Below are 8,052 nucleotides of genomic sequence, written 5' to 3'. Positions count from 1 at the left end.
CCCCCACCCCATCACCCCATTACTAAAGGCTTCTTTACAGCAGTTCTTGTTCCTGTCCAGCTAACAAGAAAAATTACGAGGCGTACTAAAGAGCAAAACACATAATTTGAAGAGACAGAGAAAGCACAGAACCACACATGGTAGGTGTCGACCGAACAAAAATGCACAGTCTAAAAGTTGAGAATTCTGTTTCGTTTGAGGAAGTACTGAGGACTATAGCTGGGGAGACAGCCTCTCAGATAGTTCTGAGGAACTGCTCCAAAGACGCAGTGGAGGAGCCTGGAGATATAGGAGTTTTTGTTGAAAACAAAACAAAACAAATATGTAGTCAAACACCAAAAGGTTACTGCTAGTCACACAAAAACCAGACATCTCAAGTTAGTGATGTAGTGCTATTCTATGTCTGGGAAGATGCAAGAGTCTGGGCTCACTGAAACCATTCCTTTGATATGCATCTTAGCTATCTAGGGCCAGGATCCTGCTTTCCTCTGTTCTGAATTCCCCTCAGGGCCCACTGTCCGGGGGCTGCAATGCTGATGTCTTGATGGGCAACATTCATGTTTATAGAAATGGCAGGCAAGACAGGAATCTTGGTATTATTAAGCCAGGAATTTAAAACAACTAAGATGAATATGTGCGGACTCTAATGTAAGAACAGATGAGCCATGTAAGCAGAGACATGGAAATCCTAAGAAAGAACCAAAAGTAAATGCTTGAGATCAAAAGCGATCTAACAGAAATGAAGAATGCCTGTGATGGGCCAATTAGACCAACCAGATTATAGTCTTCAGGACCAGTTTCTACTCAAAGAAACCAGGGATTCTTGGAGAAATGACTGATTCAAAGTCTGAGGCAGGAAAGGCATGAAATGACCTGAGAACATCTTATAGGACCTTTTTTTTTTTTTTTTCCCCATCCTGATTCAAACAAACTAAACTGTAAATAAATTATGAGATAATCCTTGAAATCTAAACTCTAATGAGAGGATATTTGATAAAATTTAAGATTTATAGTACATTTGATACTGTGGTTATGTTTTTTAAAAATCATCTTTCTGTTTTAGATATGCATACTAAAATATTTACAGGTAAAATGATACAATGTCTAGTATTTGCTTCAAAATAATCCACGGTTGGGATGGGAAGTAGGTTGGGATATACAGGAAACATGAATGGTCAAGGGTTGATATTTGTCAAAGCTTGGTGATGGATATATGGGTGTTTATTATACTATTCTTCTGTAAATGTCTGAAATGTTCTACAGCAAAAGGTTTAAGATGTATGTATGCCTTTGCAACCACTACTGAGTATATACTATATTCCACACACTCTGATATGCATGTTTCATAGGAATATTTACTCCTTATAAATACTCTAGGGTGAAGGTAGTATTATTATTCTAATGTTATAGGTAGGGAAACTGTGGTTCAAAAGTACTGAGAAACTTGCCCAAGGTCATGGTGCTAAAAGGTATTGGGCTGAACAGGGATTTGAGTCAAAGGCTGTCTGACTACCATGCTCACTCTTAAGCACTGCACACTACGGCCTCTTCTTCCTTCTTGGACCCATCATTCTACACTTTATATCAGGTCAGAGGCGGATCAGGGGAAAATAGTCCACAGTCTTTCCCAAATGGTAAACTGTTAGCAAGCCTGTCATTAGGGAAGGCAAGGAGGAGGGTTCACATTTCACAGATCGTTTTTCTCTTTCTTCCATCTTGGGAAGCCAAAGGTGGGAGTCATAGTCGGGGGGGAAAAACATTTAAAAATGTTTCTCCAGTGGTTCTTGGAAGATCTAGAGGACCCCCAGGTGAAAGAAAGGCTGCAAAGTGAAAAAGGCATGTGTTTCAGAAAAGAACCAACTTACACTGTGAGTCCAGATCCACCACTTCTAGAACATTCCTTCAGCTCCCTGAGGTTCAGTTCCCTCTGCTATGAAAAGGGACAATAAAACCAATCTTGCAGGGTTGCCATGAGGCTTTCGTAGGATAGAAATCTCTATAAAGATCTCTTACGTTGCCTAGAGCGTGGCAGCCACTCAATAAAAAGGTAGCGCTACAAAGTGCATTGAAATATAGGAAAACCCGGGAAAGAAACATAACTGAGTGACTGAGAGACACACTGCAACTTAGAGATTCAGTTGGATTTACAGGTTATATTCTTTCTTCAGAGTAGCTAATCCTCTCCCTGTAGCACCCCCTCCTGCACCCCATACCTTGCACCTAGAGGGACACAGCCTCCTTCTTGTGAAGTGTTGGATGAATCCAGATGAGGATTCAGTGGGCAAGGTTCTAATCTTTCCTTGTCCACCTCTACGAGCCTTGGAGAGCCACCAGTTCTCTGGAATTTGAATCTTTTGGAGAGTCACCAGTACTCTGGAATTTGATTCTTTTTCAGGGAGTAAAGGGAGTTAGAGTGGATTTAATGGAATGGTCTCTAAATTGCCTTCCAGGTCTGAAGGTCTGCCTTGGGGACACTAACTACCTATTAAAGGAAAACAACAGGTTTCCAGGTAAAACTATCACAACAGCCACCGATTAAAAAGTGCACTATTTTTTTTAACTTTTTATTTTATAGTGGAGTATAGCCGATTAACAATGTTGTGATAGTTTCAGCTGCACAGCAAAGGGACTCAGCCATCTATATATATGTATCCATTCTCCCCCAAACTTCCCTCCCATCCAGGCTGCCACAGAACACTGAGCAGAGTTCCCTGTGGTATACAGTAGGTCCTTGTTGGTTATCCATTTTAAATATAGCAGTGTGGACATGTTGATCCCAAACTCCCTGAATATCCCTTTCCCCCACGCTTCCCCCCAGTAACCATAAGTTTGTTCTCAAAATCTGTGAGTCTGAAAAAGTGCACTATTAAGACAAGGTCAGCCCATCCTAACAAAATTGTAAGTGTACAATACATTACCCATCCCCCAGCCTCTGGCAACCACCATTCCACTCACTGAGTCTATGACTTTGACTATTTTGTATATACATGGAATCATACAGTATTTGCCTTTCTGTGACTGGCTCACTCCACTTAGCATAATGTCCTCACATTTCATCTATATTGTCTCATATGGCATATGATTTCCCTCTTTTCTAAGGCTGAATAATATTCCACTGTATGTAGGTACCACATTTTTTTATGCACTCATCTGTTGATGGGAATTCAGGTTGTTTCCACATCTTGGCTATTGGAAAGAGTGCTGCAATAAACATGGAAGTGCTAATATTGCTTCAAGATCCTGATTTCAACCTTTTGGATCAATGCTCAGAAGTAGAATTGTTGGATCATATAGTATGTTTATGTTTAACTTTTTGAGACACCTCTAGACCTTTATATGGTTAGATGTCACCTTAAATGTTCTTATCATAAAAAAATAAAATTAAAAAAATCTAAAACCATGATGTAGTAGTTATAGCAATGGCTATAGAACCATAGGACCAAGAGGCCAACAGATCACAATACTATATAAGAGAGAAGAGAAAGTTATCAAGATGAAAAAAAAAACCCCAAAAAACCCAATGCATCAACTGGGCAAATACCACTGAAAAAATGAAAAAGGAAGAAGTTAGTCAAAATGTGTGTGTGCATCTATACACATGTACACATGCATACATGTATATGACACATAAAATGGAATCCAATCACAGTAGAATGTAACCCAAAGTAGAGAACATTCCCACAAGTGCTTTACACTATGAAACACTATCATAAGAACACAAACTCAAAAACAAAAACAAACTCCCAAGAGAAGATGGTAGAACAAAGATTCCTGTACACTAACAATGAAAAAACAGAAAGAGAAATCAAGGAAATAATCCCATTTACCACTGCAACAAAAAGAAAAAAATACCTAAGAAGGCAAAAGACACGTATGCAGAAAACTATAAGACACTGATGAAAGAAATCAAAGACGACACAAACAGATGGAGAGATATCCCATGTTCTTGGATTGGAAGAATCAACATTTTGAAAACAACTATACTACCCAACACAATCTACAGATTCAATGAAGTCCCTATCAAATTACCAATGGCATTTTCCAAAGAACTAGAACAAAAAAGTTACAATTTGTATGGAAACACAAAAGACCCTGAATAGCCAAAGCAACCTTGAGAAAGAAAAACGGAGCTGGAGGAATCAGGCTCCCTGACTTCAGACAATACTACAAAGCTACAGTAATCAAGACAGTATGGTACTGGCACAGAAACAGAAATATAGGTCAATGAAACAGGATAGAAAGCCCAGAGATAAACCCATGCACCTATGGTCACCTTATCTTTGACAAAGGAGGCAAGAATATATGCTGGAGAAAAGACAACCTCTTCAATAAGTGGTGCTGGGAAAACTGGACAGCTACATGTAAAAGAATGAAATTAGAACACTCCCTAACACCATACACAAAAATAAACTCAAAATGGCTTAAAGACCTACATGTAAGGCCAGACACTATAAAACTCTTAGAAGAAAACATAGGACACTCTTTGACATAAATCGCAGCAAGATCATTTTTGACCCAGCTCCTAGAGTAAAGAAAATAAAAACAAAAATAAATAAATGGGCCCTAATTAAAAGCTTTTGCCCAGCAAAGTAAACCATAAATAAGACGAAAAGACAACCCTCAGAATGGGAGAAAATATTTGCAAACAAAGCAACTGACAAAGGATTAATCTCCAAAATATACAAGCAGCTCATGCAGCTCAATATCAAAAATAACAAGCAACCCAATCAAAAAATGGGTGGAAGAACTAAATAAGCATTTCTCCAAAGAAGACATACAGATGGCCAACAAACACATGAAAAGATGCTCAACATCACTAATTATTAGAGAAATGCAAATCAAAACCACAATGAGGTATCACCTTGCACTGGTCAGAATGGCCATCATCAAAAAATCTACAAACAATAAATGCTGGAGAGGATGTGGAGAAAAGGGAACCCTCTTGCACTGTTGGTGGGAATGTAAACTGGTACAGCCACTATGGAGAACAGTATGGAGGTTCCTTAAAAAACTAAAAATAGAACTACCCTATGACCCAGCAATCCCACTGCTGGGCATATACCCAGAGAAAGCCATAATTCAAAAAGATACATGTACCCCAATATTCACTGCAGCACTGTTTACAATAGCCAGGACATGGAAGCAACCTAAACGTCCATTGGCAGATGAATGGATATAAAAGATGTGGTACATATATGTACAATGGAATGTTACTCAGCCATAAAAAGGAACAAAATTGGGTCATTTGTAGTGATGTGGATGAACCTAGAGTCTGTCATACAGAGTGAAGTAAGTCAGAAAGAGAAAAACAAATATATATTAATGCATATATATGGAATCTAGAAAAATGGTACTAATGAACATATTTGCAGGGCAGGAAAAGAGACACAGAAGTAGAGAGTGGACCTGTGGACAGAGTGGGGGAATGGGAGGGTGGGACGAATTGAGAGAGTAGCATTGACATATATATATTATATATATATTATATATATTATATATATATTATATATATATATATATTACCATGTGAAGTGGGAATATGTAAATATTTTTACCAGCAGTAAATATTTTAGACTTTGCAGTCACTATCACTCAGCTCTCGTGTTGGAACACAAAAGCAGCCCCAGATCATAGTAAACTAGTAGATGGGTGAGGTAGCTATGTTACACTGAATCTTTATTTACAAAGAGGCAGCAGGCTCTATATAGCCCTTGGAGGGTAGTTTGGGCACCTTTGCTCCAGAGTCAGAATTTTCCATATATCATGCCAGAAAAATACTTTTAAGTGTTAAATTTTATAAAAACACTAACCACTTGTCTACATTTTGCAATAAATATTTGTCATTAAAATAGGGGCATATTGTTGAAAACTCAGTAAAATAGAGAGCAGTTTGAGAAGAGAATAAAAATTATATATAGTTCCACTCCCAAATTAGAGGCTATTTAATATGAACATCTTACCTTATTTTTGTGTGCCTTGTTTTTTCAACAGTAATATATTAATGATTTTATATCCTGATTTTTATACCTAACGTTATATCATAAAGAATTCTTATAGCAATTAAAACTTTTGTAAGCATAGAAAAAAAAAAGGTCTGTCCTATTGAATTGATGTATGGACATCACACAAATAAATCTCTGAGCTTCTCCTCCTACAACCTTTCCACTCTCACCCAGGCCCCCTAGCTATTGCTCTATCTTCTCGCCCCTCTCTCCCCGCAGCCCACTCACAAGTTCCATTGGCCCTCTTCTTGGCCAGTCACATTCTCTTGCAAAATTGATGAGATCTCAAGTACTCTCCAAGAAAACTATCTGAACTGGTATTTGCTTTCATTTAAAGAAAAGTGTGTTTGCTCCTTCTGAAATCTCTGACCACAGAAGCTTGGATTGGGTGCAGCCCATGAAGACAACATTTTGTATTTAAGCAGAAAAAGAAAGTGTTGCCTGGTAATTTGATTGGTGCTTCAGGATTGCCTAGCTGAAACCTTTACCTCCATGCACCTGCTGTACTACTGAGATTCCCAAAATCTTAGTCATTGCTTTGGATTTTAGTGTTGGCTCCAGAAAACCCTGTGAAATGGCCCCAATTTTTAAAAACACAACTACAGCTGATTTACAATGTTGTGTTAGTTTCAGGTGTGTACTAAATTGATGTATATATCAGATTTTCAGATTCTTTTCCATTATAGGTTGTTATAAGATACTGAATAGAGTTCCCTGTGCTATACAGTAGGTCCTTGTTGTTTATCTATTTTATATGTAATAGTTCACACCTGCTAATCCCAAACTCCTAATTAATCCCTCCCTCCACCCACTCTGGTAACTCTGTTTTCTTTGCCTGTGAGTCTATATCCATTTTGTAAATAAGTTCAATTGTATTTTAGATTCCACATATAATTGGTATCATATATTCGTCTTTCTGTGACTTACTTCACTTAATATGATAATCTCTAGGTCCAACCACGCTGCTGCAAATGGCATTATTTCATTCTTTTTTATGGTTGAGTAACATTCCACTGTATGTATGTATGTATGTATGTATATATATATATATATATATATACACCACATCGTCTTTATCCATTCATCTGTTGGTGAACATTTAGGTTGCTTCCATGTCTTGGTTATTGTAAATAGTGCTGTTATAAACATTGGGTTGCATGAATCTTTTCAAATTAGAGTTTTTGTCTTTTCCAGATATATGCCCAGGAGTGGGATTGCAGAATCATATGATAACCCCATTTTTAGTTTTTTATGGAAATTCCATACTGTTTTCCATAGTGGCTGCACCAATTTAGGTTACCATGAACACTGTAGGAGGGTTCCCTTTTCTCCACATCCTCTCCAACATTTGTTACTTGTAGACATTTTGGTGATGGTGAGATGGCCCAAATTTTTCTCCTCAGCATAGTATATGCTCTGGTCTGCTACTGAGGTCCACCCCCACCGCCATTTCAGGACTGGAGCCCCCAGCCTCCCAGCTGATGGAGTGTTGATGGTGGGTAACTCACAGTTGACCCCCTCTCCATAACCTTGAGGCACCCCCTCAGGATTACTGTCAGCTGAAGAGATTCAGCTCCTCCAAGATCGTCCCCCCATCCCAGAGCAGTCACCTCTTCTGACTGGTCGTTGTAGAGGTATAAAGGCCCCAGTTTGGGACAGCTCTGTGCCGCCATCGTAGCTCCAGTCCTGGTAAGGCTGACCGAGGCCTCTGCCGTGACTCATTGCAGCCCAGTGTCTCCTTCTGCCCAGTCCTGCTTCCTTCACTCTCCCGCAGGTTTGGATCCCAAGAGCACCCCTGAATGAATTTCACGCCTGCACATTTTCATCTCAGAATCTGCTCCTGGTCAACTCAGCCAGTGATGCCCATCGAAGCACACAGTGGAATCTTCCTCTCTGAGTTGGGTGGGAAGCGGGGAAGAACTGGGGAGAAGGGGTCCTGGCTTAGCATCGGGGGCACCCAGCTTGTGGAACGTAGGGCTCGGGGCATTTCCCGGTGACTCCATCGTATGAGATTGTTTTAGTCCTTCTGGAAGCTGGCTATACTTACAAG

This window comes from Mesoplodon bidens (genome assembly GCF_964165515.1).
Source record: "Mesoplodon bidens genome assembly, chromosome: 9".
NCBI lineage: Eukaryota > Metazoa > Chordata > Mammalia > Artiodactyla > Ziphiidae > Mesoplodon > Mesoplodon bidens.
This window is presented reverse-complemented; position numbering follows the sequence as displayed.